The following is a 13,906-nucleotide window of genomic DNA, read 5'->3' as shown; positions in this document are numbered from 1 at the left end:
GCGGCCGCCCCGCCCCGCCGCCGCCATTGGCGCCGCGCCTCCCGACGGACGGCACGCGCGGCCAATGGGCGTGAGGCGCGGGGGGTGGGCGGGCCGCGCGCCTCTGCCCCGCCCCCCTTTCTCCCCGGGCTGCGTTTCCCGCCGTCCCCGCCCTCTCCCGCGGAGGCTGGGGCTGGGGCTGGGGCGGGGTGTGGGGGCCGGCCCAGACCTCATTAATCAGAGGCTCCTTGTGGGATGCTGGCGGAGGAGATGCCACCCAGGGCGGGGGAAAAAGGGCGCGCAGAAGTGGTGGGGGCCAGCCTCCTCCGCGCAGAGGGTCCTTCCCTCCCTCCCGCTTTTTACTCAATTAATTGGGCTCGGAACATCCGCCTGGGAGGGGATCGGAGGAGGGGACGCTGCAGGGCACAGGGGACAGGGGGCGGCCGATGATGATCCAGGCCCGATACCGCCCTCGGATCTGGGCGCAGGGAATGGGATCACACCCCACTGTGGCCCTGCTGCATTGCCCCGCCACCGCCACGCTCGCGGCGGGTAAGAAAGGGTAATGAACTTGGCTGCCCTCTCGTAATCCCCTCCCACCAACACCCAGTTGGGCGCGCGGATCCTGCGCCCAGACTCAGGGTGGGCGCGCGCCCGCCCGCCGCAGCGGGTTTGCGCCTGGGTGGTTCCTCGGTGCCCCGCCGGCGGCGGCGGCTTGTTTACGCTGCTCATCACATTAGTCACCGGTGAGCTCAGGATCGATATCAGCTTCGTGCGCCTTCCTGGAAGGAGAGCCGGGGTGCGGGAGGGGCCGAGGCGCCCCCCAACTCCCGGCCCCACTGGTCTCGGGTGGCTCCCGGGCCCCACCCTCCAGGGTGCCCTTCCCCCGCACCCGGGTCGCGGGCTTTTCCGCCCCCCGGCGTCGCCAGCACCATTCACTTGTCTTGAGAAGTTGAAATTATCTGTTAGGGGTGTAATATAAAGAAGAGGACGTAAAAAAAAAAAAAAAATAGCAGTTTCCATAGTGCCGGGAAGAGGGTGGGCTCCAGCGAGAAAACAGCTTGGGGATCCTGGTGCCTGGGGCGGGGTACCCCCACCCCCTCACTTCGACCCTGGACTCCCTGCGACGAGGCGCTGGAAATGGGCGGCTCCAGACCTGTACGTCCTTACCAGGCAGCAATTGCAGCATTGAGGATGCCCTTGAATAAGTGCTTTTAGTTTTTCATCTGCGCCGCTTTTGACTTTCAAAGTCGATTACAAATAAGGACCCATACAATGGCTTCTTGAAAATGACTGAAGTGAGGGCTACTGGTGAGGATGGGAGGTCTGGGTAGAGGTCCTAACAGGCTGGGGGTTGCAGAAACTAAGAACGCTAACGAAACAAACCCCTGTCCACTTAAAAAAAATGTGTCTTCATGAAATAATCTGAAACAATAATGTGGCTATTTTTTAAGCCCTGCCTTTGAATGTCCTCTGTAGTCTATATAAGCCTTTTATTTTTTTAAAGATGTAATGAAATCTTAAATCTAAGGAAAATAAAAGTAAAGATTGTAATTTTTGAAAATGTGTTATATTGTGGCATATTATAATATAACATGTGTAAGAATGTGACAAAGATTCTGTTAGCTAATATGTGTAAAGAGAATCCTACTTACACAAAGATCATAGCATTTGTAGCATGCATACAGTTATGAAAAGCATAAATTTGGGAAGAATAATCAGTGAGGCAAATATAATAGGATTATATTTGAAGTTGCACCTCCATTTTAAACCATGCTTTAAAAAATACGGCTAGGAATGCCATTTTTAAGTGTGTGTGTATGTATGTATTTGTATACATATGTATTTATAGGTGTACATGTAGGCATGTGTGTATGTATGTGTGTGTCTGTATGCATTCATGTATATATATATGTATCTATACGTGTGTGTATGGGTATGTATATCTATACATGTATAATTGTGTGAATGCTGGGGGAATCCACCTTTATGGGCATTGTACTCTGGCTTTTTTTATTCTTTTAGACCCTGTTGCTCTTTTTATGTCAACAAATGTTGCCTAGCAATATGTCTACTCAGATGAAAGGATTTTTATCTTAGAGCTTGAAGAAAATGTGGTTCAGTTTTATTGGCTCTGTGATGATTTACATCCCACTGTATAAGGGATGTTAATGGGCCTGCCTGTATGTTCAGTCATGCTAACTAGCAGACAATGATCATGGGACAACCTCTTTTCAGCATCATGTAATAATGCTTTCTTCTGGAAAGTATCCTTTGCAATTGTTTCATATTTTCTTTTTTGATTCAGACTTTAATACAAAATTAGATTTTCACATATTTATTGAATATTTACTTGCTATGGCCATCAGGTGTTCACAGTGTCATCTTGGGTTTGTATTTTTTCCCTTAGGGCTATTCTAATGTAAAATGCCAGTATTCAGGTTAAGGTATCAGGGGCTCTACATCTAAATACAAATTCTATTCTTATTAAGAAGTCAGTTCATGAAACTCTGTAATTGGAAGTATCCCAGTCTTCCTCCTCCACGAAGGAACTCGTTGTCTTTCTCCCTTTCTATTGCCAAATAAGCTATTTATTTCTTTAAAGCTTGTTCTACACCTTGTGATTTTCCAACTGTTCTCCCATACTTTTTCAGCAAAAGTCAGCTAACAACATCTGCCAACCTGCTCTCCACGCAGGGCTGGGTACTGCTCGTGTGGCCTGTTGCCAGCAAGCAGCCTGGATGTCACTTTTTCTCATGGTCCAAGATCTTTCATTGGATAGATAGTTCCCTTCATGGATAACAAAATGGCCATATCTCTTAGCAAGGAGTGTTTTTGTTTTGTGTTGTGTGTGTGTGTGTGTTTTTCCATAAAATTGTATACAATGACCCTTATATATTTTTTTGAAAGTATTTCCTGGAATAATTTAATTGCCTTTAAGAAAATAGTCCATTCATTAAAATATAGATGTTAAAATGTATAAAAATCTATACTACTTATAATAGTAAGCATCATTTATACTTTCTCTGTTTCATATAGAAAGGGCATGTTAGAAGGAGAAAAATAGATAACATTTCAGTGATTAGGGTTTTTTTTTCTTTCTTTCTTTTTAATTCATAACACAGCAATTATTTGACAGTATTTTCTATCTAGATTAACTCTACCTGAAACCTTACTAGGGAGATCGTTAAGTGGAATATTATATGACCAGTTAAAATTGTTTTAAATTAAAATGTACTTTAGGAGGTATAGATTTTAACTTCAGAGGTTTATGTCACAGGATATATTTGTCTTTTAAACGAATGGCAACATGTCATCACATTTAGCTTTATAAATAAAGTACTTTAGTAGCTGATTTAGTAAGTTTCCCTTTCTCTGATGAATGAGCCATACAAAGACAGACTTTTCCTCATCTAGGATTCTAAAGGAACTTCCTACATTATAGTGGCTAGGTGTTTTTTTTTTTCCATCACAAATATATTTGCTAATATGTGTCAACTGAAATTTCACAAGTTTTGTAACATTCTAATTCTGAGCTGCAATGCTTTATATGTAACTTTGTTCAGATCACTTGCTATCTGATGTATGGCATTCCAAATGTCTAAACTTTAGACTCTAAAGGATCATGATTTGTTAATAGGTCACATCATTTCCTTGGGAATTGTAAAGACTTTCCACTTTAGTATTTATTTTGATCATTAAAAATACTGATATGCTCCAGCTGATATGGCTCAGTGGTTGAAGGTCGACCCAAGAATCAAGAGGTCAATAATTTGATTCGTGGTCAGAGCACATGTCTGGGTTGTAGGCTCAATCTCCAGTAGGGGGCGTGCAGGAGGCAGTGGATGGATGGTGTTTCTATCTCTCTTCCACTTCCTTCCTCTCTAAAAATCAATAAAAACATTTTTTTTGAAATAGTGATATATTTCAAAAGGTCTGTTTCTTAAATATTCAGTTAGAGAGGAAGAATTTTCCATAATAAAAGAATATTTCATGTGCATATATTGTAAATAGAGCAAGCTGCTATAGATAACCGACTTTCACTGATAACAATACTGTTTTGAAGAATACTCATCCAGTAGGCACAAGAACAGTTTTTAACCGAACATTAAAAACATTTTTGTTTTAAATATAATTAAATTGAAGAAGAAATTTAAACATATAAACAACCAATTACAAAGTGACTACAGTTAGCAACTTAAAATTCTTATTAATTCACCACTGGATTTTGCTATGTTTAAATTTTGAAAATATATTTCTAGATTTAAAAAAAAAAATCTCTCAAAGACTACCCATGATTAAAGAAAAAAAATTGCATTATTGACTGTATAACATTACTGAATCATAAAAAAAATAATAATAATAAAGCAAAAGGTTTCTTCTTAGAACATCCCTCTCCCTGGGAATGCTGGCCCTGTAACCTAACCACTCTAAAAAAGTCTCTAAAATGACGCAGCTATTTTCTAGGAGAGGGAGGGGGGATGAGCAGTGAGGATGGCTGCTCCTGTCCTTGAACCAAGAGCAAATGTCAGGAAGGGGAAAGACCAGCGCCCTGGTCATCGATCCCACTGTTTGTTCTAGGAGCAAGCTTTCACCTGTTTTTCCAAAACTGCTCAGGAGGTAAATAGGGCACGAGCTACCTTTTCCGCCAGATGCTCTACTGTTTTGTGGAACCGAATTTTAATCAGAAATATTTCACTTTTCTGCAGTTCACGTGCTGTTTCCAGGCTTGCCTCTGAGTCTGTTTTCTTGAGTTGTTTTGAAATACAACCCAAAGATAACAGACGAAATGTGACCCGCTCTTGTGAATGCTGCCACCAACTGGCAATGTTTCTTCCCGAGGCAGAAACCCGCTCTCCTGCCAGTTGTCACAGCCAGGGTGGTGGCTGCTTTTTTGAAAGTTGATTACAACCTAACGTACATTTTTTTTTGTACAAATCTTTAAATAAGTTGATAGAAACAATTTGAGATAAAGCAAAGAAATATTGACAATGAATGACTAAGAACAATATCAGATGACAAATAAGGAATAGGTACATTAATAAGTTTACAAACTTATTTTTTATGGTTGAGTAAGTATTAAGCTAATGTGTTCACATTTTCTAATATGTTTTATATTTCAATTTGCATATTTACTTACCAATTTGCATATTAACTGTGCCAATTTGTAAGATTTTAGAAAACTATCTAGCCAACAAAATAACACTCAGGATTGTTTTTGGAATATTTGCTATGGCAATCCTAAGAGTTACAGACAAAATTTGCTTGTCTTGTAGGTAAACATTTAATTATATCTCTCCCCTAAATTGGCCTATCAGTCTCATATTTTTTCATTCTTTTTCCTTATCTTTTTTTTTTTTTTTAAGAGTAAGCCAAGTCCTATTGAAAAGCAAAATTTGAAAAAAGCATAGATGGGAAATAAAATATATTTGAAAACTATAAATAATAGAAACATTTTAAAACTTTAAATGATAAATGGCTGTTAATATGTCAAATGTAGCTATCTTTTTTATTAAAATAATTTGGACTTATGTACTCATGACTTATTTATCAACTCTAAATGTATAAATTACATCTTCTACATTAATTGCTTTGGTCTCAGTCTTTAGACAATGCCAATGATAGAGATATTCAAATTAGTGATGGCATTTAGAGCTAAGTTATCCAAATAGAGTGAAGGGATCAGAAGACATTTTATTTGCTATCAAACATGTTCTTCAGGTACCTTTATTTGTGGGTGGAAAAAAAAGCTTGTATATAAATTAGCAATAATAAAAATAATAACTAGTGAGAGTAGTTTATCAGTGTATTTATGTAAGTTAAGCCATTTGATTCTTACCAGTCTGTGGGATAAATAAAAAATATATATATATTATCTTCCCATAATGCCATTATTATAAATATGTGATAAAAATACGATTCTAACACAACTGAGCATGGAACCTAAGTCTTAAAATTCCCCTAGTGGGTAATCTTTTTTAACCTGTCCTGTGAGTGCACATACAATGTTTAAGAAGCATGACTAGCTATTTACATATGCATTATGTTTTTTTGCCCTATTTAGAACAATTACAACACAAATAATATTAACTATAGCGACTTGAAGAAATATGGATTAGTGAGGTTCACAGAAAATAGATAAAGCAGCAACTTGTGCAATTAAAGCAGATGCCACCTTTTGCCATTTCCCGAGGACTGTTAAATGTTAAATGGAGATTTCAGTTTAGATAAACACATTCTAAGAATTACTGCTGGAAGTGTAAGCATCAGCCTGTATTTTCAAGTTTGCTACTTCTTAAATAAGATGCCAACTTATTGTCTTGCTAAATGAGAGACAAAAGAATTACAGTAAATTTTTCTTAAAATTACATTTTGTATTGCAAGAATGTTTTTTTTAGATAATAAAGGGTAAGAATTAAAAAGTCATGTTATCCATCCTGAAAAGCAGCACACAGAAAATAAAATATGTGAATATTTTGAGACATGAGATTTTTCTGTTTTTATTTTGGTACCTGATTTTAAAACTTGTACAAACTAAAAGTGTGTCCCAATTTCAAAGTTGCATTCATATCCTCCACAGTATATATTAAAAAAGAAATTACTATGCAGATTATCATTGATCCTCATTACTTTTCAGTTATAGAATAATAAAAAAGTAGGATTATAGGATTATCGTTTATTATGCAGGTAATTTATATCTTTCTCAAGTCAAAACATTAAAAAAATCAGCAAATATTGCATTACTAAACATGTGTTAAGTATTTGTTAAGTATCAAGTATATTTTAGGAATTATCTAAAAACAGATCTTTGCCCCTTGCGTTTTTGATCTAAATAATAATCTCTATTTTTCTTAAATTATTTATGTTTGAGTAACAACTACATTTTTAATTATATTGAAGCCCTTTTCGTTCATTTTATAAATAAGACACATCCATTTAAAAGTTACTAAGGGTGTTTAAATTCAGAGAGTGCTTTCAAAGTTATCAGCTGAATACTTTGCAGGGAATGAAATTGTAAATAAAGTATCTAAGTTTTCGTTTCATGGAAATTAGTTTTAATGAGCCAAACATCAATAATTCTATTTAATCTATTTTTAGGTTAATTTTTAAAAAGCTAATGTTTTATACAGCTGATTTATTTTTCTTGTACCTTTGTTAAATATTGTCAAATAATTTGGAAACAAAAATTGTCATATTTTATTAAAACTATCATCTGGCATTTTTCTTAATTTCCCTAATGCTTCATTTTAATTCCTAGAATTGCTATATTAACCTCTTCTTACTAATACCACATGGTAGATAAAATGGTTCTTATCTCAAGCCCAGGAAGTTTCACAAAGTATCATATGTCACATCACATTCAGAAAAATTCTAGGAAAATATGGTATAACAAGAACTGGACTTCATTTTGATTAAGTAGAACTAAATTTTAATTGAAATTTTGTTTGCCCTTAAGAAAGAGGGGATAAAGTAAAAGGTAAAGTGGGACAACTTTAAAATTGACGTTATTTGATTTGATTGATGTTAGGTATTGAGCAGTTACCATCCTCCTTGGTTTGGAAGCGACCCTGCAGCTTCTGACACTCCCACCTTGCTGTTCAGCATCTTCAGTGTTCCCCACTGAAGCATCCCCGTCGTTGTCCCGTGTTAAGTTAAAGAGTAACTCCATTTGTAATGATACTGAAGTCCCTGTCATTTGCTTCAAAATGTTCCTTAAATATAATGAAACTATTTGCTATTGGTGTCTCACCGTTAATTCCTGTTGGTTTTTTTTTGTTTGTTTGTTTGTTTTTAGTTCTTAAACAAGTTCATTGTGCTTTCTTCTCAATGTTGTTTGCATCCTAACTAATTTCACAGGAAGGGAAAACCCTTTTCAGTCTCCCAGAGTTTGTTTTCTGAATAGGATTCCCAATCATGATTGGATTACAGTTTCAAACATAATAATGCGTAATTGCAACATTTTAATGGTTATAACCAAGTGCCCATTTTATAAATAAGACATATCCATTTAAAAGCTATTAAGGGTGCTTAAACTCGGTGCGTGCTTTCAAGGTTATCAGCTGAGTACTTGGCAGGGAATGAAATTGTAAATAAAGAAATTAGTTTTAATTAGTCAAACATCAGTAATTCTATTTAGTCTATTTTTAGGTTAATTTTTTTAAAGCTAATGTTTTATACTATTGATTCTGCCTGGGTCTAGAATACAAGGAATTATCTGCTTAGTATGGAATAACAGTGAGGTTCCCAATTACGTAGTCTGGTAAATTCATACTAACCCCATGAAACATTGGATTCTTTTAAATGTGTCAATAGGTTTCAAGCATCCACTTTGTGTTAAACACTGTGGGTGTGGTCCTGTGGACAACAAAATGCAAACCTTCAACAGCTCCTCCACCTGTTCTATTTCCCCAAACCTTTTGGGGGTCAAGTGAAATTTACATGTCCCTGGCCTCCCTTTAGTCAAGCCACCTCTAGGGATTGCTTTTCCAGCCAATCACCTTAACCCATAAAATAATGGCTCCCTCCAGGACAAACAGCTAGCTTATTTCCTGCTACAAAAGAGGTGGATGCCTCAAGCCCAGTGTGTCAGTTGTGAAAATGCCCCCCAGGGGTAATGTCCATTGGGCCTCTCTATGTCACCTCAATCATGCTTCGGAAGTGGGGAGCAAGAGGAACAGAAGCAAGTTTCTGTGCCAGAAATCTCAGATCTGAGAAGCTCATGTCCTCCACCAGCATGTGTGACATAGCAGCAGGCTGACCCATCAGTTTGTTTAAAAAAAAAAATGTGAAATGAAATCTCTGACCCCACAGTACCCTCAAGAAGTTCACAGTCTAACGGGAGAGAAAGAACCTATAGGCAGATAGCCAAAGCAAAGGGCTAATTGTGTGAAGTTCAGAAATAGGACCAATTGCATAGGGGAGATTTGTATGTTACAAATTTCATTTCATTGGGGAGAAGATAAATCATGGGGTTGGAATACTGGAAAATAAGTCTGAAGATACATTAAAGTTGAATCCCAGGTCTTCCACTAAAATGTCAGATGAATCACAGATTTAAATATTAACACACGAAATCGTAAAATTTAGGAGAAAATTAAAAAAAAAACTATTGAAAGATATGACTTTTTGAAAAAGAATTCTGAGTAAAGATGCAGTAAAAACATAGTCAAAGTATAGTTTGCAAACTGGGAAGAAATTGCAGCTAGTGTCACAGATAAAGTGCTAATTATGTACATATGTATATGTGTATGTATGTACACATGATGTATATATGTATTTAAAAGGTTTGCAGTGAAATGGACACTAGAAAGAACCCATTGGAAGTATTAGGGAAATAAACGAGGAAAAAGTATAATACTATCTAGGTCCATTGTGTTGTTGAAAATTGTCAGAATAAGACACCATATGATTTTGCTTCTGTGTGGAATCTAAAAATAAATAAATAAAGTAAAAATAAACAAAGAAAACAGGAACTAACCCATATATACTGAGAACAGATTGATGGAAGGGAGGCTTGGGGAATTGGTGAAAAAGGTGAAAAGGATTAATAAGCACAAATTGTCAGGTATGAAAATAGTCACAGGTTGTAAAGTACAGCTTAGGGAATATAGTCAATAATATTGTAATAACTATGTACAGTGTTAGCTTGGTACTAGACTTATTTGGGGTGAATACTTTGTAAAGTATATAAATGTCTAATCACTATGTTGTACACCTGAAACTAATATATTGAATGTCAACTGCAATTGAAAACTTAAAAAAAAATTAGTTAAACATATAATAAAGAAAGGCAAGGACCAGTGGGAGCTGGTGGATGGCTTGAGATAGCTTCTGTTGTGGGCAGATGTATGTTGAATGGAAGGTTGAGTTTTAATAACGTAAAAAGCTCCTAAATATTTTTATATGAAGGATCTAAACACAAAGTTCACAATAATGAAAAAATGTAAGAAAGTATTAAACAAATGAAAGTTTGCTTAACCTCTCTCATAATAAGATAAATGCAGATTTAAACCACAGAATGCTACAATCGTTCACCTATCAGATTGGCACAGATTGAGACGTTTATTAACGCAGCTTATTTGCCAGAATGTTGGGAACGGTTTTCACACAGGGTAGCTGATGGTACAGACCCACATAGCACCTATGCAGGGCTATTTGACTGTAGCTATCAAAATGACAAATGCTGACATTCCTTGACCCATGATTTAACTTCTAGAAATTACTTGTGAATATATGTGATGGTTTCTTTACAAGCGTATTTATTTTATTATTGTTTAGAATAAAAACTCATGCACGTGTGCAATAATATTATTGAAATATTTTCATTACAGTTTTGTCTAGAATAGCAAAAAAAAAAAAAATTGAAAGCAAGTTGAATGCCAACAATTGAAACTGGTCAAATTTTAGATAAATGATAAATAGATAGATAGATAGATAGATAATAAATAGATAAAGATATATAGATAGATATGTAGATAGAGACATATAGATGTAATATGTAGAGATCTATAGATCTACATATATCTATCTATCATCTATCTATCTATATACAGGTATGTGTGTATATATTCATACCAGAATACTGTGCTACTGCAATATGAATGAGATAGCTCTATTTATGCTGACTCATAATATTGGAGGAAACAGTGTAAGGTGAGAATATAAATCACAAAACAGTGTGCATAGTAGAGTGATACATCTTTATTTTTTAAAAAAAGCAGTGTGCCTGTACATGCATACACACTCTGGACGCATACTCACAAAGCTGGCAACCCTATAGCCCCGGGAGAGGTTAGGGTTAGGAGACAGGGAAGGACTCACATTTCACCAAGTTACTTTTTTGATTTTTTTCTGAATTTTGTAACGCAAGAATCTATTAAATATTCAAAGTGCACAAAGGATGTGTTTTAATTGTTAAAAGCTCAGTAGACCTTGGAGACAGTTTGAGTATGAGGAAGGGGGGAAGAATCAGGAATGGCTCCTGAAAGTTGTGCGCAGGAACTGTGCACACAGCAGCGTCCTTCCCTGCAGGAGGGGAGACTGGCCGCGGAGAGAGGGCCCAGAGGGGGAACTGAGAGAGTGATTCTAGACAGCGGAGATTTGACAGAAATGTCACGATCCAAGAGAAGATGTCAGGTAGACCATTGAAAAGGTTTGGATGGGAGGTATCAGTTTGGGAGTCAGGGCCATACAGCTGTTGAGTATATTATTTTATATAAAGTGAATTTAACCAAAAAAAAAAAAAAATCTGTCACGAATAAAGCACATCACCTCTAAGAGAAAGTTCAAGGAACACCAGGGTTTCCCTACTGTAATGACTAGACAAACCAAAACATAACATTTATTCCAAAACATGTTCTTTCAAAAAGAAGGAAGGGAAGGAGATCAGAAAAAAAAGGGTAGAGAAAATTAGGAAAAATGGGCAAGGCCAGGATAAACATACGAAGTTCCAACATTCCCAAATTAAGGAGAAGAGAAAAACCATGTAGTGCCTGTAGTCCCACCAGATTTTAAAATGTCTCTGATAAATTAGCAAGCTTTCTTCCCCAAGGTGGTTTTGTGCAAGGAGGTGCTGTGCTGAACACTCACTTTGGATCACCTGGGATGCACTTGAAAAGAAGGCGTTATGGTCATGCGTTAAAAACATCTGAGTTGAAAGCTATAATTTGGTTGCCGAAAGAGGCTTTTAAACCTCAACCACATGATTATGTCACCACAAACATACATTTCTCTTTCCAATTGATTTCCCACACTATCTTGCAGCACACACATGGTCTCATGTGTGGCTTTGCAACCTACTAGACAACTTCAGTGCCTTTACATACACTTGAAGAGACTGACGATGATTTCTGCCACAATGTAACATACCACACATACTATATTCTGATCGTGGCAGAAATAATTGCTCCCCTGGCCGGTGTGGCTCAGTTGGTGCACCAGAAGGTTGGAGGTTCAATCCCCAGCCAGGACAAATACCTAGGGTTCTGGTTTGATCCTGGGTGGTATGCATGTGCAGGCAACGGATTGATGTATGTCTCACACATAGCTGTTTCTCTCTCTCCCTTCCTCCTGCTCTAAAAAAATAAATAAATAATCTCAATAACTAATTGCTTATTGTAGAACAATTTTAGACTATGAAAAAGTGAATAGAAGAATATTAAACTTAGTACTAATTTAGAACTAGTTATCAAATTAAAGTTATATAAATAAAAATTAATTACAAATTAATCACATATGTTTGTAAATAAAATAGTACATTTCTGCATTATGCTTATATTTAAGCATTGTTATACTATTTGTGTTATTCTGCAACTTGCTTTATTTACTAAACATTATATATTTTATTGAGATACAATTTGTATACCATAAGGAGGTGTACTAGTAAGTCAGTGGCTTTAGCATACTCACAGAATTGTTAAATCATAACCACTATTTAAGTCTGGAACATTTTTTTTACTCCAAGAAGAAACCTTGTTCCCATTAGTAATTCACTCCTTCTCCGCTCTCCCCAATCCTGTTGACCACTAATCCACTTCGTGCCTCTATTCATGTAGCCTCAGTTCTTTCATTTAAACTGGAATAAATACACAACAATTTTTCACTTCTGTGAAACTACAAATTTAGGTTATTTGCAGTTGTTTTACATTTAAAATATTTATTTTAAGTCACTTGTAAAAAATGTATATTTAACAATTTAAGCACTATTTATCATATACTTGTGTGTATATATATATATATATATATATATATATATATATATATATATAATGTTCTAAGGCACAGTGTTTTGGACACAGGAATGGAATAGACTATCTTAATTCTGCCCAACTTTAACTTTAATGCGTATTTTAAAAATATTGTTAAAGTGAGTATACAAATTGAAAATTCTACCAGAGGGTATCAGCGACTTTTAAATTTTCCTGTTTATATGTGTGTAAAATAATATCTCATTGTGGTTTTAACTTTTATTTCCTTCAGTTACTAAAGAAAGTAAGCATCTTTTCATGGGTTTATTGGCCATTTGCAGTTCCTCTTCTGTGAAGTGAATATCAAGTTTTTGCCCATTTCATTGCTAGGTTGTTGGTCTTTTTTCACAGATTTGTAGGAGTTGTTTATATATTCTGCATATTGATATTTTATAAAAATGTACTTTTCTGGCTTGTCATTGTCTCCTCATTTTTGTGTTGTCTTTTGAATGAGCAGCAATTCTAAATTTCAATGGATTCACATTTATCAAACTTCCCCTTTGGGTTTTTTACTTTTTTTGCTTGTTTGTTTCATTAAAATATTTTTTCTACCCTTAAAGTCATAACCATATACATATTTCTTTTTATTTATCTCCTCTTTCTTCTTGGCTTTAAATAACCTGCATTTTATGTTTATGTATGGTGTACAATAAGAGTTTGCTTTCATTTTTTTCTTCTTTCTTCTAAAACGTGTTTTGGATATTTAGCTTTTCTCCATGGGTCTGTAATTAGGACCTCTCTGATACAGCACGTCTCCATGTGTATATTGGTAAATACAGTGCTCTCTCTTTTTCCCACTGTTATTGCTTATTGGATTATTGCTATGCCAGTACCACACTATGTAAACTACTGCAATGTTTATTTTAGTGTGTGTGTGTGGGGGGGGGGGGGGAGGGGGTGTTCCAGAGAAGAAGGGAGAGGGAGAGAGAGATAGAAACATCAATAATGAGAGAGAATCATTGATTGGCTGCCTCCTGCAAACCCTACACTGGGATCAAGCCCACAACCCGGGCATGTGCCCTGACCAGGAATCAAACTGGGACCTCCTGGTTCATAGGTCAACACTCAACCACTAAGCTATACTAGTAGGGCTGCTGGTTTTTTGTTTTGTTTTGTTTTTAACAAATCTCACTGGTAAAACATATCCTTTACCTTCCTCTTCTGGAGCATCTTGAATATTT

Source organism: Pipistrellus hanaki (genome assembly GCF_964339955.1).
Source record: "Pipistrellus hanaki genome assembly, chromosome: 3".
Taxonomy (NCBI): domain Eukaryota; kingdom Metazoa; phylum Chordata; class Mammalia; order Chiroptera; family Vespertilionidae; genus Pipistrellus; species Pipistrellus hanaki.
Note: the sequence above shows the minus strand (reverse complement) of the source record.